We start from the raw sequence: 21,571 nt of genomic DNA, 5'->3' as shown, positions 1-21,571 counted from the left end.
TTCCACCCAGTTCGGTGCTGGTGTGACTCTAGGAATTGGTGAAAATATGAAAATAAAATAATGGTGTACAATAATAGAGTTATTCCCTGAATCTTTTGTTTGGTAAATTCAACTTTGTCTAATTGGAATCCCATAGCTCATAAACTGGGGTTCTCAGACCTTGAATGGACACCTGCTAGAAGCAGATGATATCATAAAACAACCCTTATCACACACTCTTCTTTCTGAGAATGCTGATGATCAAAATTATTCTTATTGGTAACTTTTCCAATGTTCCCTCCCACTTAGTCAAGGTGATAGGATGTCCCAAAGAGAATGAGCCCTTGCCTCAGACAGCTCCTTAGCTGTCTTAGCAGGCACTTTTTCATTTTCCTTCAAAAAATTTTCACACAAGATCACGTCAATTTGGCAAATGACACAGACATTCTTAATTCTTGCAGTGAAAGGATGGGACAGGGGACCAGTCCCTTCACTTCATGCCACTTTTCCAAGCAAAGTGCCTTTCTTCTGAGGGACACTCAGCTTAAAGGAAGAGACCCTGGTATTCTGCTGGAACTGGAGGAGGCTTTCACAGTAATCCAGCCCTTCCCCTTTATCCTACAGATGAGGGAACACAGGCCCTCATAAGAGGTGGAATGGCCTGCCTGAGGTAGTGTGCACAGCTCATCCTGGAGAAGGCCAGGCTCTGTATGGCCATGCCCTCCCCTAGGCCTAGGATTTCCCAGCTAAGGGCTGCTCCTCAGTGCTGTTCACCTCCGTCTCCCCAGAACTCTTTCCTTCAAGGGGCTACAAACTCAAGGCCCCTTCCCAAGTCTTGGCACTGGGCCATTTTACCTCTAGGAAAAGTAAGCAACTTCCCCTGAAGGCATGCAATATCCTGGTGTCCACTCTTGAACGCTGAACAGCAGGGGCTTGAAAGAGTGATGCAGTTTGTACCCTCCTCACAAAAGACCGAGTGTGCTTCCACTACAATAACCCTCATTTCCCCCAATCCCCTTGCAAAGCTGTGCCTGCCAACTGGCAGCATAACACATAAGAAACAGCCAGCTCTGGGCTTGTGTTGAATTAACTTTTTTTGTAAAGTAGGCTAATAGTTTAGAAACTGTCATTATGCAATTAGTATTCATTTTGAAATGTGGTTATTTATGCTTTGGCTTGATCAATGTCACACTCTCTCCTTCTCAGATGTCACCACAATGCTATGAGGCAGGGACACAAGGTGGAATGGTGTAAATTTAGTTTTCGAATGCACCCCAATGGTCTGTATGCCTCCCCATGCAAAGTGTAGATCTTAAGGAGACTGTCTGGATTCCCAACATTTACATGCAAATATTTTTAGACTCTAGGAATACAAAAAGACTCCTTCTGAAAGCACACTCTGTTGTGTTTCACAAACAAGGGGACACAAGTGAGGGAAGAGGCGGCATACAGGCATGGGCAGCATAATTGATACACCTGGATCCTTCTGAAGCACAGCTCCCAGACAAAAGTAGGGCCTCTGAGAACTACAGAGTTGGAGCACAGTTTTTCTATTTTTGGCCCAAGATTCTTGGTTTAGGGAAAAAAAAAACAAGAGGTGGGGTAGGGACCAAAGAATAGTCTCTGACCAGTTCTCCATGAACAAGGGAGACAAAAAGATGAAGCAAAAAATGTTGTAAAGTCAGGAGTGGAAAAGCAGGCTGTGGGTACCCAAGGGAGAAAGAGACTCATGTCCATGGCTGGGCCCCAAGATGTCGCTGTGGGGTAGGAAGCTAGGTAGTGAGTGGCAACTGGGTAGTGTCCCTGGGAGGTAGCCAGTGGGGCACAAGGTGGTGGCCCTGGCCAGCTGGGCTTTACAAAAAAGAAGAAAGGAAAACAGAACTCAGGTTAATATGCAAATAAATCCCCTTCCATAGTCCCCATCTCAAGGTAAAGCAATGGGACTGCTCTCTCTCTTTTCATCTCTACTTCCCCTTCAATGATCACCTTAAGGGGTATCACCAGGATTGAAATATTCATGAGGCATGAGGGAATGTCAGGACAGAGACGGGGTTCTACTATGTGATTTCCTCTGACCCAGGTCCCCAGCCCCAACACCTCAAAAAACACTAAGGATTCTATTTCTTCATTTTAACCAGAAGGTATTTTCAAGGACGTCCAGGGAATTCCATGGGCTCACATACCATTTCAAAACCTCAACTCCAGCAGGGAGTCAGAAAGATACTGCAGTGTGCTAAACTGATTCCTCTATTTATTTAACACAGAGGTTTAGACTTCAGACATCCCATGGCCAGGTCTGTTCTTCCACTGATGAACATATTCTATAGCTTCATGATTCTGCTTAACACTCTGTTTTAGAGAGTGGTTAATCCATTCACTCCAAACAGAAAGTAAGGAGACTGGATACAAGATCCTAGTAGACATGTGGTATGAAGATGAGGAAGTCATCTTTACAAGTTATGAGGTCACTGCCCAAGAGTGACAAGCAAAGCCAAGGCCAGAAATCAAGGTCCCCTTACCTCACCCTACTCCTCCTTATCATCCCCTCCCCTGGGAACCATGAGAAAGCTTCAATCCACAGGCAAAATTCAAATGATATTTTTAATAACTATTAATAACTTCCCCACAACACTTCAGGGACTGCTGCATAAGTGTAGCTCGTCCTCCCACATAACTGATAAGTTTCATAATGTTATACACCCATATCTCAATTAAATAAAACGATTCCTGCAGGGAGTTTCAGTTTATCAGGATTGTATATTTACTGCAGGAAAAAGCAGGTTGCCGGGAAAGTCTTTTTTTCCTCTTTCCCTTCTTTTAAATTTTTAAAAAATGTTTATTTTTCAGAGAGACAGAGCGCAAGCAGGGGAAGGACAGAGAGAGAGGGAGACACAGAATCCGAAGTAGGATCCAGGCTCTAAGCTGTCAGCACAGAACCTGAGGCGTGGGTCAAACCCAGGAACTGTGAGATCATGACCTGAGCCGAAGTCAGACACTTAACCGACTGAGGCACCCAGCAGCCCCTCCTCTCTCCCTTTTTTAAAGTCTTTTTTTTTATTTTAGGGGTTTTTTTCCTGTTGTTTTCATTGTGTTGTACTTTGTATAACCATTTAAAGAAAGTCCCAGGGATCGGCACACACTCAGTATAATTGCCTACTCACATCCAGGTAAGGAATTTTGATCTCCGGAATGATAACTCTGAGACACTACAACCTCACACAGCAGAAACACAGAAACTGTCATGCTCATCTCTCTTTTTTTTAAGTTTATTTATTTACTTTGAGGGTGGGGGGGGGGAGCACAAGAGGGGGAGGGGCAGAGAGAGAGAGGGAGAGAGAGAATCCCAAGCAGGCTTTGTGCTGTCAGTCTAACATAGGGCTCGATCCCAGGAGCCATGAGATCATAGCCTGAAGCAAAATCAAGAGTCAGATGTTTAACCGACTGAATCAACCAACTGCCCCATGCCATGCTCATTTCTGACCCTACACCTCTGCTTGTGCCACGCCTGTGTGCCCCTTCCTCATCTAGCTGGGTCATTCAGTGCTTGACCACTTCTCTGTTGCCTTTTACTCCTCCTTTCTTCATTCCCCTCTTTCTCAATCCTGCCTACCTAGCTATTACATCCTCTCCCTGAATCTCTATAGGCCTGAGGCATGGATATCACTCATTTGACCAGAACCTTCATAACTTATGGCATTCCGCTGAAACTTAACCATTGGTGGATGCAATTCTTGATTCCTTTACCTGAACACTAGTGCCTGAAGCTTCCAGCTGGGTCTCCTCTATTTTCTGGATGCCTCATTGCACCCACTCTAGTGCTTTACATTTAAACAATAATAAACGGTGATAATGGTAACAGCTAAAATTTTCTGAGGGTTTACAATGTGCCAAATACTGTGTTGAGCAATATGCATGAATGACAACTATTGCATTCTGCAGATGAGGAAACTAAGACACAAAGAGTTTAAATAACCTACCCCAAACCAAGAGACAGACTCTTAACTCTAGAGAACAAACTGTTGGTTACCAGAGGGCAAGTGGGTGGGGGAATGGGTGAAAAAGGTGATGGGGATTAAGGAGTGCACTTATGATGATCACTGGGTGATGTATGGAAGGATTGAATCACTATATTGTACAACTGAAACTGACATTACACTGTATGTTTACTAACTGGAATTAAAAAAAAAAAAACAAAAAAATTTTAAATAAATAACCTGCCCAAAATGACACAGCTGAAAAGTGACTATGATAGACTTCAAACCAAAAGTCTTTTGTCATTTTGATGTATACATAATCATTGAATCGAACATTGAATTCATTGAATTCCTGTTCAAATTTGAGAGGAAAACAGACTAACTAATGGTTTCACATTTTGTTCAACAGAAATACACAAAAACATGAATCTCCTATTAAATTTCAATTCTTCAGTAAGTTCCATTAAGAAGAATAACCCCATGGGTCACCTGGGTGGCTCAAGTGGTTAAGTGTCTGACTTCGGCTCAGGTCATGATCTCACAGTTTATGGGGTTTGTGGGTTCGAGCCCCACCTCCGGCTCTGAGCTGACAGCCTGCTTTGGATTCTGTGTTTCCCTCTCTCTCTGCCCCTCCCCCTCTTGCACTCTCTTTCTTTCTCTCTCTCTGTCTCTCAAAATAAACATTAAAATTTTTTTAAAAAGAAGAAGAAGAATCTCATTTCTTGAGCATTCTGATGCTTTAAGGATTTACTTTAATATATCATCATGCAATATTTCTGGACAAATATTAACCAGACAAATTTATTAGGTATCAACCTGTTTTTTTTTTTAATTTGCTCTCCAACTCATCATTTAAATGGGTTCCCTTTTCTCTGTTTTAAGCTCTCCTTTTTAAAAGAGAAAGGGGGGCGCCTGGGTGGCTCAGTTGGTTAAGTGTCCAACTTTGGCTCAGGTCATGATTTCACAGTTTGTGAGTTCAAGCCCTGCATCGGGCTCACCGTGGCCTTTCGGAGCCTCCTTTGGGTTCTCTCTCTCTCTTTCTCTCTCAAAATAAATAAACTTCAAAAAAAAGAGAAAGGGAATTTCCCTTTCTGCGGGTGAATAATAAGCAGTCTGTGAACACACAATATCATTGGAATCTGGAAGTGTCATACTTTAAATAAGCAAGGCAAGATCAGAGCATGAATGTGGCTAACTCCTCCTTTCAATCCAATGTTTTCAAATTGTGCTTAATTTAGTGTGTTTTTAAAAGTTTATTAGTGTAGTTTATCTGACAATAGTTATAAAAGTAGTCCATGCATCATATATACTACATAGTCAAATTGTTTTCAAAGGGGGTTCCAAGACCAATCAATAAGAAAAGGGCAGTCTTTTCAACAAATGGTGCTGGTTAAACTGTATATCCACATGCAAAAGAATGAAAGGTACCGTCACCTTACACAATATGCAAAAATATGTCAGAATGGATAAAAAACCTAAATAACCTCTTCCATTAGGGGCCTGGTATGCAGCAGAGCACTCACAGAAATGCTTTATCCAGGTCATTCACTGGCTCTTCTCTCTCTCTCTCTTTCTCTCTTGCACACATGTGCACATGAGATCTTTAGATTGAAAATATCCTGAAATGGTCACATCAGTCCATTTCATTGGGTGCTTCTTTTGGACATTAGAATGTCCCCACCAGAATGCAAACTGGTGCAGCCACTCTGCAAAACAGTATGGAGGTTCCTCAAAAAGTTAAAAACAGAACTACCTTAGGATCCAGCAATTGCACTACTAGGTATTTATCCAAAAGATAAAAAAAATACTATTGGAAGGGGCACATGCACCCCAATGTTTACAGTTGGCAATGTTACTATAAACAATAGCCAAATTATGAATTGTATAAATGCCCATTGATGAATGAACAAGGAAATGTGTATCTATACAATGGAATATTACCCAGCCATCAAGAAGAGTGAAATCTTGCCATTTGTAACAACATGGATGGAACTAGAACGTATTGTGCTAAGCGACATAAGTCAGAGAAAGACAAATACCATATGATTTCAGTCATATGTTGAATTTAACAAACAAAACAGATGAGCATAGGGGAAGGGAATGAAAAATAAAATAAGATAAAAACAGAGAAGGAAGTAAACCATAAGGGACTCTTAATGATAAGGAATGAATTGAGGGGTGTTGGAGGGGAGGGGAGTGGGAAGATGCGCTAAATAGCTTATTGTGCATTAAGGAAGGCACTTGTGATGAGCATTGGGTGCTGTATGTAAGTGATGAATCACTAAATTCTACTCCTGGGACCAATACCACAGTATATGTTAACTAACTTGAATTTAAATAAAATCTTGGAAGAAAAAAAAAGAACATCTCCACCAGCTGTTGAGTCTCTCCCAGTGAGGTCAATTGTCCACTTATGGCAGAAATTTTCCAATGTGGAATTAAAATTGGCTGAGGGGTTAGGAAAATATTTGATTAATCTAGCGGCCTAATAGTTTCATGAAACTCCTTCCTATAAAAAGCAAGAGCAATTCATCATCAGAGAAGAAAGCCTGGTGATCCAGGTGTTACACCAACAAAGCCGGTGCCCCAGGAAGGTGTCAGGACCCAACTCTGTATTGACTAAGAAATATTCAGGAAGAAATTAATTTTTTTTTATATGAAATTTATTGACAAATTAGTTTCCATACAACACCCAGTGCTCATCCCAAAAGGTGCCCTCCTCAATACCCATCACCCACCCTCTCCTCCCTCCCACCCCCCATCAACCCTCAGTTTGTTCTCAGTTTTTAAGAGTCTCTTATACTTTGGCTCTCTCCCACTCTAACCTGTTTTTTTTTTCCTTCCCCTCCCCCATGGGTTCCTGTTAAATTCTCAGGGTCCACATAAGAGTGAAACCATATGGTATCTGTCTTTCTCTGTATGGCTTATTTCACTTAGCATCACACTCTCCAGTTCCATCCACGTTGCTACAAAAGGCCATATTTCATTTTTTCTCATTGCCACGTAATATTCCATTGTGTATATAAACCACAATTTCTTTATCCATTCATCAGTTGATGGACATTTAGGCTCTTTCCATAATTTGGCTATTGTTGAGAGTGCTGCTATGAACATTGGGGTACAAGTGGCCCTATGCATCAGTACTCCTGTATCCCTTGGATAAATTCCTAGCAGTGCTATTGCTGGGTCATAGGGTAGGTCTATTTTTAATTTTCTGAGGAACCTCCACACTGCTTTCCAGAGCGGCTGCACCAATTTGCATTCCCACCAACAGTGCAAGAGGGTTCCCGTTTCTCCACATCCTCTCCAGCATCTAGAGTCTCCTGATTTGTTCATTTTGGCCACTCTGACTGGCGTGAGGTGATACCTGAGTGTGGTTTTGATTTGTATTTCCCTGATAAGGAGCGACGCTGAACATCTTTTCATGTGCCTGTTGGCCATCCGGATGTCTTCTTTAGAGAAGTGTCTATTCATGTTTTCTGCCCATTTCTTCACTGGGTTATTTGTTTTTCGGGTGTGGAGTTTGGTGAGCTCTTTATAGATTTTGGATACTAGCCCTTTGTCCGATATGTCATTTGCGAATATCTTTTCCCATTCCGTTGGTTGCCTTTTAGTTTTGTTGGTTGTTTCCTTTGCTGTGCAGAAGCTTTTTATCTTCATAAGGTCCCAGTAATTCACTTTTGCTTTTAATTCCCTTGCCTTTGGGGATGTGTCGAGTAAGAGATTGCTACGGCTGAGGTCAGAGAGGTCTTTTCCTGCTTTCTCCTCTAAGGTTTTGATGGTTTCCTGTCTCACATTTAGGTCCTTTATCCATTTTGAGTTTATTTTTGTGAATGGTGTGAGAAAGTGGTCTAGTTTCAACCTTCTGCATGTTGCTGTCCAGTTCTCCCAGCACCATTTGTTAAAGAGGCTGTCTTTTTTCCATTGGATGTTCTTTCCTGCTTTGTCAAAGATGAGTTGGCCATACGTTTGTGGGTCTAGTTCTGGGGTTTCTATTCTATTCCATTGGTCTATGTGTCTGTTTCTGTGCCAATACCATGCTGTCTTGATGATGACAGCTTTGTAGTAGAGGCTAAAGTCTGGGATTGTGATGCCTCCTGCTTTGGTCTTCTTCTTCAAAATTCCTTTGGCTATTCGGGGCCTTTTGTGGTTCCATATGAATTTTAGGATTGCTTGTTCTAGTTTCGAGAAGAATGCTGGTGCAATTTTGATTGGGATTGCATTGAATGTGTAGATAGCTTTGGGTAGTATTGACATTTTGACAATATTTATTTTTCCAATCCATGAGCAGGGAATGTCTTTCCATTTCTTTAAATCTTCTTCAATTTCCTTCATAAGCTTTCTATAGTTTTCAGCATACAGATCCTTTACATCTTTGGTTAGATTTATTCCTAGGTATTTTATGCTTCTTGGTGCAATTGTGAATGGGATCAGTTTCTTTATTTGTCTTTCTGTTGCTTCATTGTTAGTGTATAAGAATGCAACTGATTTCTGTACATTGATTTTGTATCCTGCAACTTTGCTGAATTCCTGTATCAGTTCTAGTAGACTTTTGGTGGAGTCTATCGGATTTTCCATGTATAATATCATGTCATCTGCAAAAAGCGAAAGCTTGACTTCGTCTTTGCCAATTTTGATGCCTTTGATTTCCTTTTGTTGTCTGATTGCTGATGCTAGAACTTCCAGCACTATGTTAAACAGCAGCGGTGAGAGTGGGCATCCTTGTCGTGTTCCTGATCTCAGGGAAAAAGCTCTCAGTTTTTCCCCGTTGAGGATGATGTTAGCTGTGGGCTTTTCATAGATGGCTTTTATGATCTTTAAGTATGTTCCTTCTATCCCGACTTTCTCAAGGGTTTTTATTAAGAAAGGGTGCTGGATTTTGTCAAAGGCCTTTTCTGCATCGATTGACAGGATCATATGGTTCTTCTCTTTTTTTTTGTTAATGTGATGTATCACGTTGATTGATTTGCGAATGTTGAACCAGCCCTGCATCCCAGGAATGAATCCCACTTGATCATGGTGAATAATTCTTTTTATATGCCGTTGAATTCGATTTGCTAGTATCTTATTGAGAATTTTTGCATCCATATTCATCAGGGATATTGGCCTGTAGTTCTCTTTTTTTACTGGGTCTCTGTCAGGTTTAGGAATCAAAGTAATACTGGCTTCATAGAATGAGTCTGGAAGTTTTCCTTCCCTTTCTATTTCTTGGAATAGCTTGAGAAGGATAGGTATTATCTCTGCTTTAAACGTCTGGTAGAACTCCCCTGGGAAGCCATCTGGTCCTGGACTCTTATTTGTTGGGAGATTTTTGATAACCGATTCAATTTCTTCACTGGTTATGGGTCTGTTCAAGCTTTCTATTTCCTCCTGATTGAGTTTTGGAAGAGTGTGGGTGTTCAGGAATTTGTCCATTTCTTCCAGGTTGTCCAGTTTGTTGGCATATAATTTTTCATAGTATTCCCTGATAATTGTTTGTATCTCTGAGGGATTGGTTGTAATAATTCCATTTTCATTCATGATTTTATCTATTTGGGTCATCTCCCTTTTCTTTTTGAGAAGCCTGGCTAGAGGTTTGTCAATTTTGTTTATTTTTTCAAAAAACCAACTCTTGGTTTCGTTGATCTGCTCTACAGTTTTTTTAGATTCTATATTGTTTATTTCTGCTCTGATCTTTATTATTTCTCTTCTTCTGCTGGGTTTAGGCTGCCTTTGCTGTTCTGCTTCTAGTTCCTTTAGGTGTGCTGTTAGATTTTGTATTTGGGATTTTTCTTGTTTCTTGAGATAGGCCTGGATTGCAATGTATTCTCCTCTCAGGACTGCCTTCGCTGCGTCCCAAAGCGTTTGGATTGTTGTATTTTCATTTTCGTTTGTTTCCATATATTTTTTCATTTCTTCTCTAAGAAATTAATTTTTTAAAATCTTTTCAAAAACAAATTAGTGATTAAAAAATCATTTTAGTCTTTTCAATCTCTTAAACAATTAATGCCATAACTGGCAAGGACCTACAAATTCAAATGGACACAAACTATAAAAAAGGTCCCCACCCCAGCCGCTCCAACCCCCTCCTCTTCCAGTCCCACCCCCCACCTTTCCAGAACCCTGACTCCTGTTCTGCTCTGCCTGCCGGCTTTGGCCACTAGAGGGTTTCTGCTTGCAAAAAGTGGATAGTGAATGTAGTATGAATGCCCCCGTAGCCCATGACACAGGATTTAACTCCGTCATAAAAACGATCAGTGTAGTGACGTGAAACTGAAAATTATTCCTTCCTCTGGGTTGGGCTGAGCTGAGCTATCACAGGAGCTGCCCTTCGCAAGCGCAAAGCCACTGACCGCCCGAGCACCTACTTGCCTGCGCGTCCCTTCGTCTCCTAACTTCCCACTGAGAAGCACAGGCTGCTCCCTGGAAACCGGGTAAGAGCAGCATCGGCCAAGGCCACTCTAGGGCGGAGGGCGAGCGTGGGGGGGGGGGCGGTAAGGGGGTGTTCTCTCAGAGATTAAAGCGTTTACCCACCAACCTTGGGGCACACAGACCATTTTTGCAAAGTTGGCTTCTATAGAGAATCAATACAAAAATGTGCAGTCTGGTTTCGCAAAAGTCAAGCAGTAGGTGTCCCCACTGCAAACGTTCCTACTGAAAGTTTCCCCCCAGTTCCCATCCCAAATCTCATAATCTGACAAAATTTACCTCTTAATCTCACCCTATGACCGTTTGTTTCTACATGGAGGATAGCCAATAGTGTGCTCCATTTTTTACTTAACAGTATTTCATAACTATTTTCCACATTTTATCATAGTCTTCACATTGATTATTTTCATGTTTGCATTCATATACTATCATTCATTTATGTTTTTTTTTTCTGATGATGATCAATCAGTAGCTACTTGTTGAATTACTAAACACTCTTTGTGGGCAGAGACAGATATATATATATATAATCTTTTTTTCTTTGAAATTTTTTTCTCAGGCCAAAGTTCTGGGGTCGGGAATACAATAGTCAGAGGGTAAGGATTTCTTCATTGCTCTAGCTACATATTGCTATGGAAGGCAGTGTACACAGGCTTTTAGTTAAGAACACAGGGTTTGGACTTCAACAAAACGTTGTTAGGCTGGTTCTGCCTATACTAGCTATGTGGGGATAGACTAGTTACTCCACCTCCCTAAATCACAGTTGCCTCAATTATGAGATGTGGAAAATAAAATTACTTCTGCACAGCAATATTATGGGGAAGATGGGCACAATAAATGTTGCCTACTGTGTTACTATGATCACCAGTGCCAACACATGTATTTACCCACAGCCTCACGAATATTGGGATTTTATCTTTCAAAACAATGTTTTGGTGGATTAAATGGGTATAAAATGGTACTTTGTTGTATTTATACTTCCTTGTCGCATAATGAGGTTTACATTTTTTACAAGTGTTGACGTATTCTGTGTGCCTTTTGTTCTGCAAATTGTTTTCTTCCCCATAGTCAAGATTCTGTTTTATCAAATAGTTGTGCTCATGAAGGATAGTCTATTCTATTCTTTAGATATGATTTTACCTGATTTTACCTCAGTTAAAATCCCAGATGAGATCATTTGTGCCAGATAGTGGAAGATGCATAATTCTAAATTAGCTTTTCCCATCACTATCCAGTTGTTTCAAAGCACTTATTAAATATACAATATTTTGCTCATCGTTTTATGGTGCATATTTGACATCTGTTCATGTTATGTATGCTAAAAGCTATTTCCAATCTCTCTCCTCTGTTCCACTGGTAAATATTTCACTTATGAGCCAACATCACAGTCTTAAAGATTACTGCTTTATAGCTTGTTCTAATGTGTGATGAGATGAATCTTCATTTCTTACTCTTTAGACTAGTCTTGTTGTTTTCTTGCATATTTTTCCTTTTTTTAGAGAGAGTGAGTGTGCATGTGAGAGCAAGGGAGAGGGACAGTGGGAGGGAGAGAAAGAATCTTAAGCAGGCTTCAAGTTCAGCACAGAGTCTAACATGGGGCTCGAACTCACAAACCGCGAGATCATGACCTGAGCCCAAATCAAGAGTCGGATGCTCAACTGACTGAGCCACCCAGGCGCCTCCATATTTTTCCTTTTTAACTGAAATTGTGTTAAATTTAGAAAATCATTGGGAGCAAATTGTCATATTTACAAATATGCTGTCTTTCCATTTAAGAACAGATCATAGTGGGCCATTTTATAAATAACACCTGAATCTTAAATATTTTGTCAGTATTGCTGAAAACTCACACCTGCCCCTAATGTATTCTGTTTTTTTTAATTCATTTATTTATTTATTTTGAGAGAGAGAGAGAGCGAGAGAGAGAGAGACAGAGAATCCCAAGCAAGCTCTGCACTGCCAGTGCAGAACCCTACGTGGGGCTCGAACCCACAAACCGTGAGATTATGACCTGAGCTGACACCAAGAATCAGGTGCTTAACCTACTAAGCCACTCAGGCACCCCTAATCTATTTTGTCTTCAATAACAGAGGCCAATTCTTTCTGTGACATTTGGTAGCTGTGGTAAGCAGAGTAATAACCTCCTCCCAAGGATGTTCATGCCTTATTCCCCAGAATAGTGAATATGTTATGTTACATGGCAATGGAGAATTAAGGTAGAAGATATAATTAAGGTTGTTAATCAGCTGACTTTAAAATAGGAAGATGATTGGGGTGCCTGGGTGGCTCAGTCGGTTAAGCAGCTGACTTCAGCTCAGGTCATGACCGCATGGTTGGTGAATTCGAGCTCCACATGGGGCTCTGTGCTGGCAGCTTGGAGCCTGGAGCCTGCTTTGGATTCTGTGTCTCCCTCTCTCTGCCCCTCCCTTACTCATGCTCTGTCTCTCTCTCAAAAATAAAAAATAAATAAACATTAAAAAAATTTAAAATAAAATAAAATAGGAAGATGATCTGGTTTATCCGGGTCGGCCCAATGTAAGTACAGGGATCCTTAAAAGTAAAAGAAGAACACAGAAGAGTAGGTCAGAGCTATGAGATGTGAAAAGGACTCAAATGGCCATCACTGGCTTTGAAGATGGGAAAAAGGGGTCATGAATCAAAGAATGTAGGCTGGAAACAACAAGGAAGCATATTAGTTCCCAGAGCCTCCACAAGGGAACACACAGCTCTGCTGACACCTTGACTTGAGCCTAGGGAGACTCATACTGGACTTCTAACCTACAGAGCTATAAGATAATAAAGATGTGTTCTAAGCCAGTTTGTGATAATACATTACAGCAGCCATAGGAATCTAAAACATTAGCCAAGTGAAAGCTGTGCAAGGGAGTCCCCTTACACTGATCCTGGTGCTCTCTGCCCTTAACCTTCTTTTCCTGAGGCCAGCAAACATTAGCAGGCCTAGCCTTGGCCCTTGCCTTTTCTGTGTCCCAGAACATTGGAGACATCTTTCTAGAAATGGGTTGTTTCTGCTTGGTACATTCTGTACCACTTCTTTTATTCCTGCTTGCCCACTTTTTGTGCTTCTGCCTTCATCCTTAAAACACTGGGGAACCTGTAGGTACTCAGAGATGAGGGAAAGAGGACAGGGGAGCTTGAAATCACACTCCCATTATAGCCATGCTTCAGGTCTATAAGATCTGTAAAATTTTCACACCATCCCAAGACTTTCTCAAACATGCACTGCTCCCTTAAATTCCAGAAAATATTTTCTGGCCGCACTAGGCACTAGTTTTTGAGCATATGATAGGTTACCTCTTAGGATGAAAAGCCAAGAGTCCATCCAGCTTGTGGCAGACTGAATTTGGAATTTCCACATCAAACCTATTGTGTCTCTGACAATTAAAATCTTTAGTATGAGAATGCACTTTCATTTTGAAGTATAAAATATAATTTAATTGTATTTCACATATAAAAAATGTATGAAAACATGAATCATGAACCACATATTGCTGGGATTACATAAAATGGGACTAGCCTAAGGGGCTGGTCAGAGAAGGAATAAAATTTCCTTTTTTCTTGGGCACATTGGTCGAGATAGTACTATAAACCACCCCCTCTTGGTAGCTTTCATTTATTGAGCCTTTACTCTGTGCAAAGTGATGTGCTAAATAATTTAAATGGATGATTTTGTTTCATCATCACATTAACCTTAAGAGTTAGGTACTATTATCCTTACTTGAAGATGAGGAAGTTGTTACCCACAGTCACAAAGTGAATAAAAGCTAGGATTCAGAGTCACGTTTGTCCAATTCCAAATCCCTTGCCATGTCAAGTTTAATACAGTAGTAAAGCACTGGGATGCTAGGGTTAGAGTGATCTGGCTTCCAATTCTAGTTCTGCCAATTGTTTGTTCTAAGCGTTTGTTCCTGGGAAAGTTACTTAATGTCTATGTATTTAGCATCTTTCTCTATAAGACTGGAAGAATAGAGAACTGATAAGAAGGATAAATAATACTAATATGACTTAGGTACCTCGCACAACTCCTAGCCACAGAGTAAGCACTCAAAATCTTCACTGCTATTACTCCATACTGTCTTCTATCATCACCATATAACCTGTCATGTCACCTTTCCTATATGGCACAACTCCCACCTGGGAGTCAGGTGGTCTGAGTTCTTGTCACAGCTCTTTTACTATGTCTGTAATTGAACAAGCTACTTAACCTTCTGTATCTGTCTCATACAAAATTATGACCGCAGAACCCATATAAAGAGATAAATGTGTTATGAAGTCATAAGGAATCATTCCATCTATTACTTTCTAGAGATCAGAATATAATATTCATATTTCTATTCCCATCACCCTTTCCTAGACCAAAGCTTCCCATTCTTATTTCTTCCCCAAAGAAAGAGAAAGGAAACCAGATGAGGTGAATAACATGGAAAATAATTAAAAAGTTAACAGAGTGGGGGTGCCTGGGTGGTGCAGTAGGTTAAGCGTCCAACTTCGGCTCAGGGCATGAGCTCATGGTTTTGTGAGTTTGAACTCTGCATTGGGTTCTCTGCTGTCAGCACAGAGCCTGCTTTGATACTCTCAAACATGTGCTGCTCCCTTAAAGTCCAGAAAATATTTCCTGGCCTCACTAGGCACTTGTTTTTGAGTATATGATAAGTTAGCTCTTAGGATGAAAAGCCAAGAGTCCCCCTCTTTCTCTGCCCCTTCCCACCCCCACACATGTGTGCGCACTCTCGCACTCTCTCTCTCAAATAAATAAACGGTTTTTAAAAGTTAGCACAGTGGATATTTGATTATAATAAAGAATTGATAATATTTTGGCTGTGATAATGAAACTGTGGTTCTGTTTATAAAAAAAGTCTGTCTTTTAGAGATACATATTGAGATATTTAGTGATAAAATGGTATGATGTCTGATATGATGTCTGGATTTGCTTCAAAATAATCCAGTGGGGGATAGGAGTATCAGATAATGGGTGAGGGCATTGATGTAATAATATTGGCTATGAATGACAGTTATTCAAACTGGGTGATGAGTGCTTGGGGTTCCTCATATGATTCTCTCTGCTTTTGTATATGTTCCTATAATAAAACTTTAAAAAAATATCAAGGGTGAAAACTCAAATGCCTACTGAGCCAGGCAGGTAAAATTTAGGGAAGCAAACCAGATGGGGACTGTGAAGAACCAAGGAAGAATAAGTCTCATCCAGAGGGGATGGCCACACTTAGCTCCAGCTGACTGTTGCTGGATGGAAATGTGGGGTTGGGCTGCCAGATTCTCCAGTTTTTCAAGAGAATCCAAAACTAAAAAAAAAAAAAAGTATATGAAATCTTCCAATCCTTAAATGTTGGAAACTAATTCAAATATATTTTATCAACACTGTGGTGGCCAACTAAAACAAGTCTGAGAACCAGATTCAGCCTACAACTGCCAATTTGTAACCTTTGCCTAGAAGGCTAATTTTAGGCAATTTTCACAACTCAGAAGCACTAGAAAGTGATGGAAAGCCCTTCCAGAATCGATAAAATTAGAATGCCATAACTCTGCCCTGATCTGCCTCATTATAGATACTGCTCCTATATATGCTTTGTTTTACACCCTCGGACCCCCACCTGAGTTTCTCTAACTTTATCTTTTACTCTTATTGCATAGTTATGATCTCAAATTGGTGATCACTGAGGACTAAGACATCATGAAGTTCCAAGACAAGAAGCTTTGCAATAACAAATGAAGCTTTAGGCTCCATCTGGCCAGACCCTTCTTTCTGACACATTTTGCTCCTCTTCTCAATGATAAGCAGGTAACTTGGAAGAGTCTTAAGAACTATTTGTGCTCAAAGGGGCAAGGAATTAGTCTGGGAAGGGCTGGGCATCCTAGTGAAGGAGCAGGTCTTGTCTATCCTTTAAATCCAAGATAGTCACTTCTGACTGACAGCCCACGGGGCAGGCAGTTACTGTGCATTTCCTAGTCATGGGGTGGAAGGAAAAGGTGGGTCTGTTTTGAGACTTCCACTCTCCATCATTCACTTCTTCTTCTATGACTACAAGCTTATGAGATGCCTGATGGGGTGATAAATGTATAGTTTTTTTTTGTTTTGTTTTTGTTTTTGTTTTTGTTTTTCTGAGAGTTCCGGGCGGGCTTCCTTGAGAACTAGTGTTTTAAGCTGAGGTGAGAAGGATGAGCAGGAGTTGACCAGATGAAGAAAAGATGGAAAAGCATTTCAGGCAGGGAGGACTGTGTGGGCAAAAGCCCCAAGGTAGGAAAGCACTTAGCATTTTTGAAGCATTGACATAATGCTTTCTGCAGTGAAGCTGCAGAAAGGAGGAAAGTGGCTGGAGATATGGATAAGGTATTAGGCAAAAGCCAGATCATGTAGAGCCTCGTCAAGCCCCAAATGGAGAGCCCAGTGTTGCATGACACCGTGACGGACACCATGGAGGCTACAGACACAATGCAGACTTAGTCCTTGCCCTGCAGTAGCAGACAATAGCCAGTAAGATATTAGGCAAGTGCCACCAGGGTTGCTAAAGAATGTTGTTGGACGGTCCTGGGGAGGAAGTGATTATTTTGAATGGAAAGATTGGGGGATGCTTCAGAGAAGAGGGGACAATTACTTGAACCTTGAAGGATAAATGGGATTTCAACTGACAAAGATGGTGGGCAGAGAATTTCTAGCAGTGGGAGCAGCTTGAAAAAAAAAAAAGAGGCAAGTCAGCTCAAATTATGTGTGGGAATAAAGGGGAGCAAAGTTGGGGTTGGGAACAGTATTTGAGAAATAACACTATTATACAAAACAACTTTGGGGAGGCCTTGAGTGCCTAGCTAAGACGTGTTGTCTTCATTCTGTTGGTAATGGAGAGTTATTGAAGGCTTTTGAGTAGAAGAGACCCATGTTTTTGGAAACTCTCTCTGGCAACAGTATGGTCACGGACGGAGGCCACACCCTCAGGGCTTTTCTAGCAATATAACAGTGCCTAGACTCGTTGGCTAGCAATAAGGAATAGAACTTACCCAAAAGAGGTCTAGATCTAATGGCACCTTGGGGGAAAAGGATGCTTTTTGTGACTACTTACGATGGTCCAATTTGGGGAAGTGGAGGGTGGTGGTTTCCAAATAATGAAATACAGGATGCCTGGGTGGCTCCGTCGGTTGAGCTTCTGACTTTGGCTCGGGTCAGGATCTTGCAGTTCATGAGTTCGAGCCCCGTGTTGGGCTCTGTGCTGACAGCTCAGAGCCTGGAGCCTGCTTCAGATTCTCTCTCTGTCTCTCTCTCTCCTCCTCCCCTACTTGTGCTCTGTCTCTCAAAAATAAATAAATATCCAAATAATGAAATACAGTGGCAGAACACAGTCTGTTCTGTACAAGTGACAGTACTGGGGAGGGGGAGGGAGGACAACAAGACTGGAGAGAGAATGAGAATATTATTTTACCCTGTGTCACAAAAAAGAATAATCTGCCTGACTTTTCATGTGGACATCTGCCCTGGCTGGGAGATTCGATTAGATAATCTCAGAGGGGCTTCTCCAAATTCTAGGATTCTTGGAATGTAAAGTGGGCAATGAGTACAATGATATCAGAGTATAGCAAATGCTGAGAAAAATACTGGGGAACTGAAGCCAGGCTCTTCCAACAATTGAGCTGAACCAACACAGTCATTCTGGAGGAGGGAAGGGAGCTGATATTGAGGAAACCAACTCCCAAAGGAACCAAAGATAGGAGCATCCTACCCAGCATACCTGAGAGGAACCAACAAGTTCACATGTGGCCAGCAGGCCTAGAGGGCTCCTCCCACCAGACCCATGACTCTGTTCTCCCAGCTCTCCAGACCAGTCAGGCACAATAGAACCACTGGCTCTCTTTCCTTTCAAAGATGGCATCTTGTAGTACAGAACTTGACTGTCTCCAAGTTTTAGCCTAAACGTATTAAGCTCACCTAAGGGTTGGGAGTCTAGGTTTGAAAAACCCTTACAATTTGCTGTTTCTTGAGAGACAATAACATTTCCTACATTGGAGTAATTGTTGACTCCTATGGTAAGTCAATGTCTGGGATAAAAGGTTGGGCATTCCTCCAGGGCCCTGCCCAACCACCTTCAATGTAAGAAGCTGGGAGAGGAAATTAACCTGAAAGGTAGTATAGTCTCGCCAGAGCCCCATGAACATGCAGTACAATATCCCCAGATTCCTGTTGGCCCTAAGCTTCAGGAAGGTCACTTATGGTCTTCTTTTTTGGCAATTTGTTGTTGGTACTAGAAGATAATCAGCCAACATGTACCCATTTAGTGTCAGATTATTATTTTCATTCATGTTTATGTTGCAGCCTTAACACATGAAATCCACCTGTTGATTTGTAATTGACAAGTCCATCTGTAGATGGCTGGCTTGGTTCTGCCCAAACGAAGATGGAAAAACACCTAGGGCCCCCAAATCTATTAGAGCTAGTAGTTCTAATGTAAGATATGAAGAATAAACACACTTCAGTTTAAACAGGAACTAATTCTACTTTTCTCTGTCTAGCAAGGTGATCAAAGCAAGTTTAAAAGCTTAAATGCCTCAGAAGTATACTGTAAGTATAATGGGCTCATTATTTTTTTATCCTGCTTATCAAAAATCAGAAATAACTTTATGTTTCCATTACTAACAGGACTCTTTCTGAGTATATTGACATTTAAGTTGGTTTTGAATGGTCCTAAAGCATTCTACATCTTGGGCTGATATGCATATGTACACAACATATACATATAAACATGACATTTTATATTAAATGCACATGCTTGAACACACATCTACATGCAATCATATACATAGGTATACATGCACACACAACCTACACAAACATATAGGCAGATAGATAGATCTAAATGTAGGTATTTACACACATATAAACATACAGATTTATATACACACATATACACACAGACATATGCACCTAAAACCAATACCGTGGTGAATGCTGATTGTATAGGAAAAATTAGCAAATGCATTTATTATCTTGTTTATGTTGACAAATCTTTCCCCTGTGATTAAAAATTTGTTACATGTCATTAGTGATAATGATGAATCCATTTTGTATTTTTCAGGTCTTCTTGGATTTCACAAGTCAAATTCAGTTCAAATTGTATTAAGATCAATGTTCAATTAACTTAATAAATATTTTTATTTTGTAATTGAAGAAGTATAAGTCAAACGCTAATTAATATGTTTAAAATATTTTTTCTATTGTGACATTATCCAACATAATATTAAATTCAGTTAAAAAAAAACCTTACCAAATGTATGAACTAATTTAAACATTAAAAATATAATAGTTCTTGATAAGAAAGTTACTTTCTTTAATTATGAGGGGTGTGAGTGAGTATAATGGGTAGTAAATGGAAAGTTTTAGTTTATTTATTGGATCGATTATCTATGTGATATTTTCCCTCAAAATGGAATATGCTGTGAATGAATTGCTGTCTAATATTTATGCTATAATGCAAAAGTTGTAAAAATAATAGCAAATATATTTTCACTTTATCAGGCAAAGTAGCTCAGGGATACCTCATAAAATCTGTATATGCACCATCACTTGTTTTGAGTGCTACAAGCTAGAAATAGGGATTCCTAAATGCAAGTTTTTTATTGTACATGATGCTTTAAAATAATGCAAGGTTTCAGTTCCCTGTCCCCAGGGCCTATTCAGGGTGCCATGTGCTCATGGTGCACTGCTGGCTGAAGGAGCCCAGTCCTGGGATGCATAGTCATATTCCATGGGTGTGCCTGTTCTCCATCACATCCTCCGTAGTTGGTGTTCATGGCATTTGCTTTCAGGAAGACAGAATGTCGGTCTTGTGTGCCACCCACAGTGTATCCCTCCCTTACCACCTATGTGACTGAGGTTGGCTTCTGTGTTGACCTTTATAAAACAAAACCCTCAAATCAAGTTGCTATAATTAGAAAAGAAAGGAAGGAAAAAAAAGAAAGAAAGGAAGGAAGGATGGAAGCCAACAAGCAAGCAAACAAGCTGGGTTTGAACAAATAGGTTTCAAAATTGTGTCTTTTCCTACCACAAATGATCATAACTTATGATTTTCTTATAGAATTGATTTTTACATAACTTAAAATTATGCTCTAAAATCAAAAGTTAAAAAATGCAGATAATCCAAATAAAGACTGTAAAAATTAAAAATACAATCCTAGAGAGAATAGCTATGAAAATTTTGGTGTATATTATTCTAGTCACTTCATCTAAATATAGATATATATGTAAATATATATAATTTTAATAAAATTGAATCATATTATAAGTTCTGTTTTGTAATATCATTTTTTTCTTAATAATATATCATGAACATACTCATTTGGTAACAATAAAAATACATTTAAGTCATTATAATTTTAAAGACTTCATAGAATCTAGTATATCTGTTGCCATAATTTATTTAACCAGTATCTTATTGTTGGACATTTCAATTACCCCAAGTGATCTTCATCATAATTAATACTGTGATGAACATCTTTATATCACATTGAAACATATATAATTTCTGTTGTTATAGGTCCAAATGGTCAAATATTGGCAATTTCATATTAGTCAACATAATACATACAACACAATGGGTCTATGCCAAACTCTGATTATTTCATTTGGATAAATTTCTAGAAGCAGAATTACAGGATCAGAAGATATGCATATTTCAAAAGCTTACAATATATTACCAGATTCAGAATTAACCTTTGTTACTTTTTATTTCTGAAGCATCTCTTCTTTGTTATCACGAGAGGCTCTTGATGGTATTGTAGAGAAAAATACAAATTAACTAGTATAAAATGGATTCATCTAATGTTTTAACAATAGCTAACTATGACAAAAACAAAGTGTATATGTTTTATTAAGTAAAAATAAACTTTCATGAGATGCTTTTCAGTCTCATACACTTATTTCAATCAATCTCATTGCAACCAAAGAGTTTGCGTTTCCCTGAAATCTACTCTTCTTTTTTTAGCAGGTGTTTTTTATTATTTAAAATTTATTTATTTTTGAGAGGGAGAGAGTGAGAGAGAGAGAGAGAACTAGTGGGAGGGGCAGAGAGAGAGGAGATAGAGAATCCCAAGCAGGCTCCATGTTGCCAGCACAGAGCCCAACGTTGGCCTTGATCTCATGTACTACGAGATCGTGACCTGAACTGAAATCAAGAGTCAGACACTTAACCAGCCAA

General features: G+C 39.9%; 1 long non-coding RNA gene across 1 annotated transcript; it reads left to right on the top strand.

The window, feature by feature from the left end:
• Window positions 1-10,116: 10,116 nt before the first annotated feature.
• Window positions 10,117-20,656, top strand: LOC102899919. The gene is made up of 4 exons (XR_442483.4): window positions 10,117-10,366; window positions 16,029-16,176; window positions 18,891-18,939; window positions 19,454-20,656. It is a non-coding gene; the product is annotated as an uncharacterized LOC102899919 (long non-coding RNA).
• The last annotated feature ends 915 nt before the right edge of the window (window positions 20,657-21,571 follow it).

Source organism: Felis catus, chromosome X (genome assembly GCF_018350175.1).
Source record: "Felis catus isolate Fca126 chromosome X, F.catus_Fca126_mat1.0, whole genome shotgun sequence".
NCBI classification, from domain to species: domain Eukaryota; kingdom Metazoa; phylum Chordata; class Mammalia; order Carnivora; family Felidae; genus Felis; species Felis catus.
Note: the sequence above shows the minus strand (reverse complement) of the source record. Positions and strands in the feature narration are given on the sequence as shown.